Source organism: Cetorhinus maximus, unplaced genomic scaffold (genome assembly GCF_964194155.1).
Source record: "Cetorhinus maximus unplaced genomic scaffold, sCetMax3.hap1.1 HAP1_SCAFFOLD_651, whole genome shotgun sequence".
NCBI classification, from domain to species: Eukaryota; Metazoa; Chordata; class Chondrichthyes; order Lamniformes; family Cetorhinidae; genus Cetorhinus; species Cetorhinus maximus.
Window position 1 is genome coordinate 118066 of NW_027596593.1, and position 13847 is coordinate 131912.

Below are 13847 nucleotides of genomic sequence, written 5' to 3' on the forward strand. Positions count from 1 at the left end.
GATTGAGGCAACAGAGAGCCAATCAACAGCACCACCCCCTGAACCTTCCAGTCCTCAGGACAGCGAATCAATGGAGGAGGAGGCAGCAGTGGAAAAGCAGCAGGGGGAGTGGCGGACGGTGAAGAACAAGAAAAGTAAGAGGGAGCGAAGAAGAAGCAAAGGCGTTTCCCAGAGAAGCGGCAAGAGGCGTCTCCCATCCGACACGGATGACAAGGGCAGCAGCTCTTCGGATGAGGAAGTGCCAGAGCGGCACCGACAGAAGAGGCGGCAAAGCTCCAGGGCGTTGGAGGACGAGACACCCGAGCTCCAGAAAATTGGAGACAACAAGGAGACCAACGCACCCCAACTTTGCCTGCAACCTGAGGAGGCCAGTGCACCACAGCCCCTGGAATCTGGGAGCAGTGAGGCAATCATCGCACCCCAGCTCCAGGAAGCCGGGAACAGCAACCCCCCAGAGGGGGTGAGTTTTGGAGAAGCTTCTCCAGCAAAGGTCATCTCAAAATCCGCTCACTACGTGAACCTCCAGATGCCACTGGAGCAGAACACGGCCAAGGAGATCTACCTCAGCCCATCCAAAGTGAAGGAATTTGAGCTCACTACGGGTATGAAGGAGCAGACTAAAGGTCTGGGACTCTCAGAGACAGTGGGTTTGGTAGGAGAATAAATGCTTTAATATGGGTTTAAAGATTGTATCCATAAATGTGCGTAGCATTAAATCTACTACGCGATGTGTTGCGACCTTGGACTACCTAGCCAAGGTCAAAGCTGACCTGTTGTTTCTGCAGGAGTGTGCGATACCGCACCTCAGCTCCTACAGGCAATGGTCACGATGGTGGTCCCACGGGCCATCGATCTGGTCGGGCGGAAACGACTCTCGTTCCTCCGGCCTGGGTATTCTGCTGCGGGGAGGCAACTTCACCGTCTCCGAGGTCAAGGAGGTGGTGGGCGGGCGACTCCTGGTAGCAGACGTAATGTACAAGAACGCTCCACTCCGGTTAATTAACGTGTACGGCCCGGCACAAGGGGCTGAGCGGCTGGAGGTTTTTCAGCAGCTCCCACTGCTGCTGGCGACCTCCAGGCCGGTCATTCTGGGCGGGGACTTCAACTGCATCATCGATGCGGCTGGACGATCCGGCAGGGCCGGAAGCAGACTGGACGCTACGTCCAGATCCCTGATGGAAACAGTTAAGGATGCCAAGCTGCACGACGTCTTCAGCAACCCTGCAGACGGAGCGCAGCGTAGATACACCTGGTCGCGGCCAGACGGGTCCATTCGTTCCAGGATAGACTTCCTGTTTGTGTCCCGTGCATTCACAGTCAGATCCACCGACGTCAAGCCGGTGTTCTTCTCTGACCACTGCCTCCTACTGGCGGACTGCCACTTAGAGGAAGACCTGAGGGTGGGCAGGGGGGCATGGAAGCTAAATGTGCAACTGCTGACCCCAGAGAACATTGAGGAGCTCAAGAGGGATTACAAAGGTTGGAGAACCGTGAAACCCCTCTTTGAGTCCCTGACACACTGGTGGGAAGTGATCAAGGGAAGCATCAAGAGGTTTTTCATCCTCAAAGGCACCCAGAAAGCTAGAAAGGAACAGAGGGAAATGTCCCGACTCCAGGAAAAGATGCAGAATCTGCTCCGGCTGCAGTCGATGGGGGTCGATGTCAAGGAGGAGCTCCAAGAGGTGAAGGGCCAGCAAGCCTCGCACTTTGCCTCGGAGGCCTCCAAGATCATCTTCCGTTCCAGAGTCCGCTCCGTGGAGCAGGATGAGACGTGCTCACGTTTCTTCTTCCAAAAGGTACACAGAGAGCGCTCTGTGATCAGCAGCCTGAAGGAAGAAGACGGCTCAGTAAAGTCATCACGGTCCGACATTCTGAGGATCAGCAAATCCTTTTATGCCGGACTGTATGACGTGAAGCCCACGGACAGCACGGCCTCCCAGTCCTTCCTGTCCTCTATCACGGAGGTCCTAGACCACAGTACGCGGGAGAGCCTAGACAAACCGCTAACTCCTGACGAACTGACTAAGGCCCTCGAGTCCTTCGAGAAGAGTAAAACCCCCGGAAGCGACGGCCTGCCGGCGGAGTTGTATTCGGCTCTGTGGGACTTGATCGGCCCAGACCTGCTAGAAGTGTACGAGAGTATGCTCCTGGCCGGCAGCATGTCAGAATCCATGAGGAAAGGCATCATCACCCTCATCTACAAGCACAAGGGGGAAAGGGAGGAAATTAGAAATTGGCGACCCATTTCACTGTTGAATATGGACTATAAGATTCTGTCCAAGGTCATCGCCAACCGGGTCAAATCCGCTCTGGAATTGGTGATTCACCCTGACCAGACCTGCTCTGTGCCAGGCAGGAAGATCTCTGACAGCCTGGCGCTGCTCAGGGATACGATTGCCTATGTACAGGACAGGGGTGTGGATACCTGCCTCATCAGCTTGGATCAGGAGAAGGCCTTTGACAGAATATCGCACACCTACATGGGGGATGTGCTCTCCAAAATGGGGTTTGGGGAGGGAATTCGAAATTGGATCCAACTGCTCTACACTAACATCAGTAGCGCAGTCTCAATCAATGGGTGGGAAACAGATAGCTTTCCGATTAAATCTGGAGTCAGGCAGGGCTGCCCTCTCTCGCCTGTCCTTTTTGTGTGCTGCATAGAACCCTTTGCCGAGTCCATCAGGAAGGATCCGGGCATAAGAGGAGTGACGATCCCAGGCAGTGGAGGCACTCAGGTAAAAGCCTCCCTGTACATGGACGACGTCGCCGTCTTCTGCTCGGATCCGCTGTCGGTGCGCAGACTGATGCACGTCTGCGACCAGTTCGAACTGGCCTCGGGAGCCAAGGTAAATCGTGGGAAGAGCGAGGCCATGTTCTTTGGGAAGTGGGCTGACCGATCCTTTGTCCCCTTCACTGTCAGGGCTGACGGCCTGAAGGTGCTGGGGATATGGTTCGGAGGGACCGGGGCATGCGTTAGAAACTGGAAGGAGCGAGTGGCTATGGTGAAAAGGAAACTGGGCATGTGGGAGCGACGCTCCCTCTCCATTGCGGGTAAGAACCTGGTCATCAGGTGTGAGGTACTCTCGCTGTTGCTGTACGTGGCGCAGGTCTGGCCCATTCCACACTCCTGCGCGATGGCGATCACCCGAGCCATCTTCCGCTTTATCTGGAGGTCGAAAATGGATCGTGTCTGCAGGGACGCGATGTACAAGCCTCTAGATAAAGGGGGAAAAAACGTGCCCAACATCGCCCTCATACTGATGGCCACCTTTGTGTGCGGCTGCATCAAGCGGTGCGTAGACCCTCAGTACGCAAACACCAAGTGTCACTACGTGCTGAGGTTCTACCTGTCCCCGGTGTTGCGAAGGATGGGTCTGGCCACGCTGCCGCGGAACGCTCCAAGTAGTTGGACCGTGCCGTACCACCTGTCCCTGGTGGAAAAATTTATGCAGAAAAACACCTTTGACCACAAGTCCATCAGGCAGTGGTCAGCACGTAACGTCCTAGAGGCCCTGAGGGATAAGGAGAGGGTGGACCCTGTGGGATGGTTCCCCGAGCAGACTGTCAAAGTCATTTGGCAGAATGCCTCATCGCCAGAACTTTCCAACAAGCACCAAGACGTAGCTTGGCTGGTGGTGAGAAAGGCCCTCCCCGTCAGATCCTTCCTACACGCCAGGAGTCTCACCCCCTCTGCACGATGCCCTCGAGGTGGCTGTGGTGGGGAAGAGACCGTTGTTCACCTCCTTGTGGATTGTGCCTTTGCAAAGAAAGTCTGGAGAGAGATGCAGTGGTTGCTGTCGAGGTTCATCCCGAGCAGTTCTGTGACACAGGACTCTGTGCTCTACGGGCTGTTCCCAGGGACACACACCGAGACAAACATCAACTGCAGCTGGAGGATCATCAACTCGGTGAAAGACGCGCTTTGGTCTGCCCGAAACTTGTTGGTCTTCCAGCACAAAGATTTGTCCCCGACCGATTGTTGCGGACTGGCACAATCCAAAGTCCAGGACTACGTGCTGAGGGACGCACTAAAGCTTGGGGCAGCTGCCGCAAAGGCGCAATGGGGAAGGGTCGCTGTCTAAGACCTTTCTACCACAGCGCACCGAGAGACTGGGAACTGTTTAGAGCCCCTCGGGCTGTACAGATCAAAATGAAAGGCTGTAAATGACTGTAATATTGTTTGTACTGATGCACCTGGTGATACATTTTGTAAAAGTTTAACCTGGATTGTACCCTTGTAATGTTGTTTTTGAAATGGTTTTGAATGTGATTGAAGTTTTTTATGAATAAAGTATATTTTTACAATAAAAAAAAAAAAAAAAAAATCTGTTCTTATCAGTTTAATATCTGATACGTCCCTTATCTGGGGACCATATATTAAATTGATTTTTGGAGCAGGGAGATGGAATAGGGGCTTGCTCCGTCCACTCCACGCATCGACCCGGTATTGCAGTATTTCTGGGAGTGGTGCACCACCCCTTTCCAGGGGATTTTCAATGCTAAAAATAGATTTCTTACAAACATCTGCTTTCTTTACTTTTCAACATGCACATCTTTCAAAACACAACTTTCTTTCTTTCTCATCGCTTCTCGGCCTTTTGGCTAAGATCAAGTGTTGCAGGAGCGACACCATGGTCCTGCCGTGGCAAGGTCGGGATGGAAGGGCGATAACCAATCGCAATCCGAATTCATACCGTGGGTTACCTATCACCGTCCGAGTCACGGTGAACCACAGCGACGAAGGAGGATCACCTATGGATCGGGGCTTCTTCACCAGGAGGATCCTGTTGAAGGCGTGCGGCTTCCAAGCTACGGAGATCTTCACCCTGCACGACTCCCGCAAAGGTGGTTATTTTGACGTCACGTTCAAGCAAGTGGCAGACTGCGTCCGGCCCCTGAGGGTGTTCGAGGAGAAGAGAGACCTGCCGGAGATGAAGATCCTGACGGCGGAGCCGCACTTTTCTCTGCCGTTGCAACGGGAACGTGAGGTGATGGTGCATGTGTACAACCCCTTCGTCCCTGTCGCCGACGTGGTCACCTTCCTCACCAGGTACTTCGATAAGGTGGGGAGCGGCACTGAGATTCGAGACGACTTGGGGATCTGGACAGGCAAACGCCTGTTTAAGGTCACGCTAAAGACCGATGGTAAGGGAGCCATTTTCCACCCTCCTTCCAGTTTCGCAATCGGGGGAAACCGTGGCTACCTGGTCTACGCTGGGCAACCCAAGCATTGCCGCTCATGCGGCAAGGCTGGTCATGTGGCGGCCAACTGCAGCGCCTCCCTCTGCAAGATCTGCAAACAGGAAGGGCACCAGACAAAAGACTGCAAACAGGCCAAGTGCTGCAACCTGTGTGGCGAGGCAAGTCACCTCTACAGGACCTGCCCCAAACGCTGCCGTACTTACGCACAGGCAGCCAAAGCCGACCACGGGGAAGCAGAAGAAATGTTCCGTGTCACTCCAACCACCAAGGCCCCCAGGGAGCTCAACGGGACAAAGGAGGACACAGAGAGAGACAAGGTGGAGAAAGAGATTGAGGCAACAGAGAGCCAATCAACAGCACCACCCCCTGAACCTTCCAGTCCTCAGGACAGCGAATCAATGGAGGAGGAGGCAGCAGTGGAAAAGCAGCAGGGGGAGTGGCGGACGGTGAAGAACAAGAAAAGTAAGAGGGAGCGAAGAAGAAGCAAAGGCGTTTCCCAGAGAAGCGGCAAGAGGCGTCTCCCATCCGACACGGATGACAAGGGCAGCAGCTCTTCGGATGAGGAAGTGCCAGAGCGGCACCGACAGAAGAGGCGGCAAAGCTCCAGGGCGTTGGAGGACGAGACACCCGAGCTCCAGAAAATTGGAGACAACAAGGAGACCAACGCACCCCAACTTTGCCTGCAACCTGAGGAGGCCAGTGCACCACAGCCCCTGGAATCTGGGAGCAGTGAGGCAATCATCGCACCCCAGCTCCAGGAAGCCGGGAACAGCAACCCCCCAGAGGGGGTGAGTTTTGGAGAAGCTTCTCCAGCAAAGGTCATCTCAAAATCCGCTCACTACGTGAACCTCCAGATGCCACTGGAGCAGAACACGGCCAAGGAGATCTACCTCAGCCCATCCAAAGTGAAGGAATTTGAGCTCACTACGGGTATGAAGGAGCAGACTAAAGGTCTGGGACTCTCAGAGACAGTGGGTTTGGTAGGAGAATAAATGCTTTAATATGGGTTTAAAGATTGTATCCATAAATGTGCGTAGCATTAAATCTACTACGCGATGTGTTGCGACCTTGGACTACCTAGCCAAGGTCAAAGCTGACCTGTTGTTTCTGCAGGAGTGTGCGATACCGCACCTCAGCTCCTACAGGCAATGGTCACGATGGTGGTCCCACGGGCCATCGATCTGGTCGGGCGGAAACGACTCTCGTTCCTCCGGCCTGGGTATTCTGCTGCGGGGAGGCAACTTCACCGTCTCCGAGGTCAAGGAGGTGGTGGGCGGGCGACTCCTGGTAGCAGACGTAATGTACAAGAACGCTCCACTCCGGTTAATTAACGTGTACGGCCCGGCACAAAGGGCTGAGCGGCTGGAGGTTTTTCAGCAGCTCCCACTGCTGCTGGCGACCTCCAGGCCGGTCATTCTGGGCGGGGACTTCAACTGCATCATCGATGCGGCTGGACGATCCGGCAGGGCCGGAAGCAGATTGGACGCTACGTCCAGATCCCTGATGGAAACAGTTAAGGATGCCAAGCTGCACGACGTCTTCAGCAACCCTGCAGACGGAGCGCAGCGTAGATACACCTGGTCGCGGCCAGACGGGTCCATTCGTTCCAGGATAGACTTCCTGTTTGTGTCCCGTGCATTCACAGTCAGATCCACCGAGGTCAAGCCGGTGTTCTTCTCTGACCACTGCCTCCTACTGGCGGACTGCCACTTGGAGGAAGACCTGAGGGTGGGCAGGGGGGCATGGAAGCTAAATGTGCAACTGCTGACCCCAGAGAACATTGAGGAGCTCAAGAGGGATTACAAAGGTTGGAGAACCGTGAAACCCCTCTTTGAGTCCCTGACACACTGGTGGGAAGTGATCAAGGGAAGCATCAAGAGGTTTTTCATCCTCAAAGGCACCCAGAAAGCTAGAAAGGAACAGAGGGAAATGTCCCGACTCCAGGAAAAGATGCAGAATCTGCTCCGGCTGCAGTCGATGGGGGTCGATGTCAAGGAGGAGCTCCAAGAGGTGAAGGGCCAGCAAGCCTCGCACTTTGCCTCGGAGGCCTCCAAGATCATCTTCCGTTCCAGAGTCCGCTCCGTGGAGCAGGATGAGACGTGCTCACGTTTCTTCTTCCAAAAGGTACACAGAGAGCGCTCTGTGATCAGCAGCCTGAAGGAAGAAGACGGCTCAGTAATGTCATCACGGTCCGACATTCTGAGGATCAGCAAATCCTTTTATGCCGGACTGTATGACGTGAAGCCCACGGACAGCACGGCCTCCCAGTCCTTCCTGTCCTCTATCACGGAGGTCCTAGACCACAGTACGCGGGAGAGCCTAGACAAACCGCTAACTCCTGACGAACTGACTAAGGCCCTCGAGTCCTTCGAGAAGAGTAAAACCCCCGGAAGCGACGGCCTGCCGGCGGAGTTGTATTCGGCTCTGTGGGACTTGATCGGCCCAGACCTGCTAGAAGTGTACGAGAGTATGCTCCTGGCCGGCAGCATGTCAGAATCCATGAGGAAAGGCATCATCACCCTCATCTACAAGCACAAGGGGGAAAGGGAGGAAATTAGAAATTGGCGACCCATTTCACTGTTGAATATGGACTATAAGATTCTGTCCAAGGTCATCGCCAACCGGGTCAAATCCGCTCTGGAATTGGTGATTCACCCTGACCAGACCTGCTCTGTGCCAGGCAGGAAGATCTCTGACAGCCTGGCGCTGCTCAGGGATACGATTGCCTATGTACAGGACAGGGGTGTGGATACCTGCCTCATCAGCTTGGATCAGGAGAAGGCCTTTGACAGAATATCGCACACCTACATGGGGGATGTGCTCTCCAAAATGGGCTTTGGGGAGGGAATTCGAAATTGGATCCAACTGCTCTACACTAACATCAGTAGCGCAGTCTCAATCAATGGGTGGGAAACAGATAGCTTTCCGATTAAATCTGGAGTCAGGCAGGGCCGCCCTCTCTCGCCTGTCCTTTTTGTGTGCTGCATAGAACCCTTTGCCGAGTCCATCAGGAAGGATCCGGGCATAAGAGGAGTGACGATCCCAGGCAGTGGAGGCACTCAGGTAAAAGCCTCCCTGTACATGGACGACGTCGCCGTCTTCTGCTCGGATCCGCTGTCGGTGCGCAGACTGATGCACGTCTGCGACCAGTTCGAACTGGCCTCGGGAGCCAAGGTAAATCGTGGGAAGAGCGAGGCCATGTTCTTTGGGAAGTGGGCTGACCGATCCTTTGTCCCCTTCACTGTCAGGGCTGACGGCCTGAAGGTGCTGGGGATATGGTTCGGAGGGACCGGGGCATGCGTTAGAAACTGGAAGGAGCGAGTGGCTATGGTGAAAAGGAAACTGGGCATGTGGGAGCGACGCTCCCTCTCCATTGCGGGTAAGAACCTGGTCATCAGGTGTGAGGTACTCTCGCTGTTGCTGTACGTGGCGCAGGTCTGGCCCATTCCACACTCCTGCGCGATGGCGATCACTCGAGCCATCTTCCGCTTTATCTGGAGGTCGAAAATGGATCGTGTCTGCAGGGACGCGATGTACAAGCCTCTAGATAAAGGGGGAAAAAACGTGCCCAACATCGCCCTCATACTGATGGCCACCTTTGTGTGCGGCTGCATCAAGCGGTGCGTAGACCCTCAGTACGCAAACACCAAGTGTCACTACGTGCTGAGGTTCTACCTGTCCCCGGTGTTGCGAAGGATGGGTCTGGCCACGCTGCCGCGGAACGCTCCAAGTAGTTGGACCGTGCCGTACCACCTGTCCCTGGTGGAAAAATTTATGCAGAAAAACACCTTTGACCACAAGTCCATCAGGCAGTGGTCAGCACGTAACGTCCTAGAGGCCCTGAGGGATAAGGAGAGGGTGGACCCTGTGGGATGGTTCCCCGAGCAGACTGTCAAAGTCATTTGGCAGAATGCCTCATCGCCAGAACTTTCCAACAAGCACCAAGACGTAGCTTGGCTGGTGGTGAGAAAGGCCCTCCCCGTCAGATCCTTCCTACACGCCAGGAGTCTCACCCCCTCTGCACGATGCCCTCGAGGTGGCTGTGGTGGGGAAGAGACCGTTGTTCACCTCCTTGTGGATTGTGCCTTTGCAAAGAAAGTCTGGAGAGAGATGCAGTGGTTGCTGTCGAGGTTCATCCCGAGCAGTTCTGTGACACAGGACTCTGTGCTCTACGGGCTGTTCCCAGGGACACACACCGAGACAAACATCAACTGCAGCTGGAGGATCATCAACTCGGTGAAAGACGCGCTTTGGTCTGCCCGAAACTTGTTGGTCTTCCAGCAAAAAGATTTGTCCCCGACCGATTGTTGCGGACTGGCACAATCCAAAGTCCAGGACTACGTGCTGAGGGACGCACTAAAGCTTGGGGCAGCTGCCGCAAAGGCGCAATGGGGAAGGGTCGCTGTCTAAGACCTTTCTACCACAGCGCACCGAGAGACTGGGAACTGTTTAGAGCCCCTCGGGCTGTACAGATCAAAATGAAAGGCTGTAAATGACTGTAATATTGTTTGTACTGATGCACCTGGTGATACATTTTGTAAAAGTTTAACCTGGATTGTACCCTTGTAATGTTGTTTTTGAAATGGTTTTGAATGTGATTGAAGATTTTTATGAATAAAGTATATTTTTACAAAAAAAAAAAAAAAATCTGTTCTTATCAGTTTAATATCTGATACGTCCCTTATCTGGGGACCATATATTAAATTGATTTTTGGAGCAGGGAGATGGAATAGGGGCTTGCTCCGTCCACTCCACGCATCGACCCGGTATTGCAGTATTTCTGGGAGTGGTGCACCACCCCTTTCCAGGGGATTTTCAATGCTAAAAATAGATTTCTTACAAACATCTGCTTTCTTTACTTTTCAACATGCACATCTTTCAAAACACAACTTTCTTTCTTTCTCATCGCTTCTCGGCCTTTTGGCTAAGATCAAGTGTTGCAGGAGCGACACCATGGTCCTGCCGTGGCAAGGTCGGGATGGAAGGGCGATAACCAATCGCAATCCGAATTCATACCGTGGGTTACCTATCACCGTCCGAGTCACGGTGAACCACAGCGACGAAGGAGGATCACCTATGGATCGGGGCTTCTTCACCAGGAGGATCCTGTTGAAGGCGTGCGGCTTCCAAGCTACGGAGATCTTCACCCTGCACGACTCCCGCAAAGGTGGTTATTTTGACGTCACGTTCAAGCAAGTGGCAGACTGCGTCCGGCCCCTGAGGGTGTTCGAGGAGAAGAGAGACCTGCCGGAGATGAAGATCCTGACGGCGGAGCCGCACTTTTCTCTGCCGTTGCAACGGGAACGTGAGGTGATGGTGCATGTGTACAACCCCTTCGTCCCTGTCGCCGACGTGGTCACCTTCCTCACCAGGTACTTCGATAAGGTGGGGAGCGGCACTGAGATTCGAGACGACTTGGGGATCTGGACAGGCAAACGCCTGTTTAAGGTCACGCTAAAGACCGATGGTAAGGGAGCCATTTTCCACCCTCCTTCCAGTTTCGCAATCGGGGGAAACCGTGGCTACCTGGTCTACGCTGGGCAACCCAAGCATTGCCGCTCATGCGGCAAGGCTGGTCATGTGGCGGCCAACTGCAGCGCCTCCCTCTGCAAGATCTGCAAACAGGAAGGGCACCAGACAAAAGACTGCAAACAGGCCAAGTGCTGCAACCTGTGTGGCGAGGCAAGTCACCTCTACAGGACCTGCCCCAAACGCTGCCGTACTTACGCACAGGCAGCCAAAGCCGACCACGGGGAAGCAGAAGAAATGTTCCGTGTCACTCCAACCACCAAGGCCCCCAGGGAGCTCAACGGGACAAAGGAGGACACAGAGAGAGACAAGGTGGAGAAAGAGATTGAGGCAACAGAGAGCCAATCAACAGCACCACCCCCTGAACCTTCCAGTCCTCAGGACAGCGAATCAATGGAGGAGGAGGCAGCAGTGGAAAAGCAGCAGGGGGAGTGGCGGACGGTGAAGAACAAGAAAAGTAAGAGGGAGCGAAGAAGAAGCAAAGGCGTTTCCCAGAGAAGCGGCAAGAGGCGTCTCCCATCCGACACGGATGACAAGGGCAGCAGCTCTTCGGATGAGGAAGTGCCAGAGCGGCACCGACAGAAGAGGCGGCAAAGCTCCAGGGCGTTGGAGGACGAGACACCCGAGCTCCAGAAAATTGGAGACAACAAGGAGACCAACGCACCCCAACTTTGCCTGCAACCTGAGGAGGCCAGTGCACCACAGCCCCTGGAATCTGGGAGCAGTGAGGCAATCATCGCACCCCAGCTCCAGGAAGCCGGGAACAGCAACCCCCCAGAGGGGGTGAGTTTTGGAGAAGCTTCTCCAGCAAAGGTCATCTCAAAATCCGCTCACTACGTGAACCTCCAGATGCCACTGGAGCAGAACACGGCCAAGGAGATCTACCTCAGCCCATCCAAAGTGAAGGAATTTGAGCTCACTACGGGTATGAAGGAGCAGACTAAAGGTCTGGGACTCTCAGAGACAGTGGGTTTGGTAGGAGAATAAATGCTTTAATATGGGTTTAAAGATTGTATCCATAAATGTGCGTAGCATTAAATCTACTACGCGATGTGTTGCGACCTTGGACTACCTAGCCAAGGTCAAAGCTGACCTGTTGTTTCTGCAGGAGTGTGCGATACCGCACCTCAGCTCCTACAGGCAATGGTCACGATGGTGGTCCCACGGGCCATCGATCTGGTCGGGCGGAAACGACTCTCGTTCCTCCGGCCTGGGTATTCTGCTGCGGGGAGGCAACTTCACCGTCTCCGAGGTCAAGGAGGTGGTGGGCGGGCGACTCCTGGTAGCAGACGTAATGTACAAGAACGCTCCACTCCGGTTAATTAACGTGTACGGCCCGGCACAAAGGGCTGAGCGGCTGGAGGTTTTTCAGCAGCTCCCACTGCTGCTGGCGACCTCCAGGCCGGTCATTCTGGGCGGGGACTTCAACTGCATCATCGATGCGGCTGGACGATCCGGCAGGGCCGGAAGCAGATTGGACGCTACGTCCAGATCCCTGATGGAAACAGTTAAGGATGCCAAGCTGCACGACGTCTTCAGCAACCCTGCAGACGGAGCGCAGCGTAGATACACCTGGTCGCGGCCAGACGGGTCCATTCGTTCCAGGATAGACTTCCTGTTTGTGTCCCGTGCATTCACAGTCAGATCCACCGAGGTCAAGCCGGTGTTCTTCTCTGACCACTGCCTCCTACTGGCGGACTGCCACTTGGAGGAAGACCTGAGGGTGGGCAGGGGGGCATGGAAGCTAAATGTGCAACTGCTGACCCCAGAGAACATTGAGGAGCTCAAGAGGGATTACAAAGGTTGGAGAACCGTGAAACCCCTCTTTGAGTCCCTGACACACTGGTGGGAAGTGATCAAGGGAAGCATCAAGAGGTTTTTCATCCTCAAAGGCACCCAGAAAGCTAGAAAGGAACAGAGGGAAATGTCCCGACTCCAGGAAAAGATGCAGAATCTGCTCCGGCTGCAGTCGATGGGGGTCGATGTCAAGGAGGAGCTCCAAGAGGTGAAGGGCCAGCAAGCCTCACACTTTGCCTCGGAGGCCTCCAAGATCATCTTCCGTTCCAGAGTCCGCTCCGTGGAGCAGGATGAGACGTGCTCACGTTTCTTCTTCCAAAAGGTACACAGAGAGCGCTCTGTGATCAGCAGCCTGAAGGAAGAAGACGGCTCAGTAAAGTCATCACGGTCCGACATTCTGAGGATCAGCAAATCCTTTTATGCCGGACTGTATGACGTGAAGCCCACGGACAGCACGGCCTCCCAGTCCTTCCTGTCCTCTATCACGGAGGTCTTAGACCACAGTACGCGGGAGAGCCTAGACAAACCGCTAACTCCTGACGAACTGACTAAGGCCCTCGAGTCCTTCGAGAAGAGTAAAACCCCCGGAAGCGACGGCCTGCCGGCGGAGTTGTATTCGGCTCTGTGGGACTTGATCGGCCCAGACCTGCTAGAAGTGTACGAGAGTATGCTCCTGGCCGGCAGCATGTCAGAATCCATGAGGAAAGGCATCATCACCCTCATCTACAAGCACAAGGGGGAAAGGGAGGAAATTAGAAATTGGCGACCCATTTCACTGTTGAATGTGGACTATAAGATTCTGTCCAAGGTCATCGCCAACCGGGTCAAATCCGCCCTGGAATTGGTGATTCACCCTGACCAGACCTGCTCTGTGCCAGGCAGGAAGATCTCTGACAGCCTGGCGCTGCTCAGGGATACGATTGCCTATGTACAGGACAGGGGTGTGGATACCTGCCTCATCAGCTTGGATCAGGAGAAGGCCTTTGACAGAATATCGCACACCTACATGGGGGATGTGCTCTCCAAAATGGGCTTTGGGGAGGGAATTCGAAATTGGATCCAACTGCTCTACACTAACATCAGTAGCGCAGTCTCAATCAATGGGTGGGAAACAGATAGCTTTCCGATTAAATCTGGAGTCAGGCAGGGCTGTCCTCTCTCGCCTGTCCTTTTCGTGTGCTGCATAGAACCCTTTGCCGAGTCCATCAGGAAGGATCCGGGCATAAGAGGAGTGACGATCCCAGGCAGTGGAGGCACTCAGGTAAAAGCCTCCCTGTACATGGACGACGTCGCCGTCTTCTGCTCGGATCCGCTGTCGG

General features: G+C 54.4%; 1 non-coding gene and 1 pseudogene across 1 annotated transcript; both read left to right on the plus strand.

Annotated features, from left to right (window-relative positions):
* The first annotated feature begins 4293 nt into the window (after nucleotides 1-4293).
* On the plus strand, nucleotides 4294-4478 carry LOC144674417 (U2 spliceosomal RNA). Its single transcript, XR_013574541.1, has one exon. It is a non-coding gene; the product is annotated as a U2 spliceosomal RNA (small nuclear RNA).
* A 5345-nt stretch (nucleotides 4479-9823) lies between these two features.
* LOC144674405 (U2 spliceosomal RNA) lies at nucleotides 9824-10002 on the plus strand (annotated as a pseudogene).
* The last annotated feature ends 3845 nt before the right edge of the window (nucleotides 10003-13847 follow it).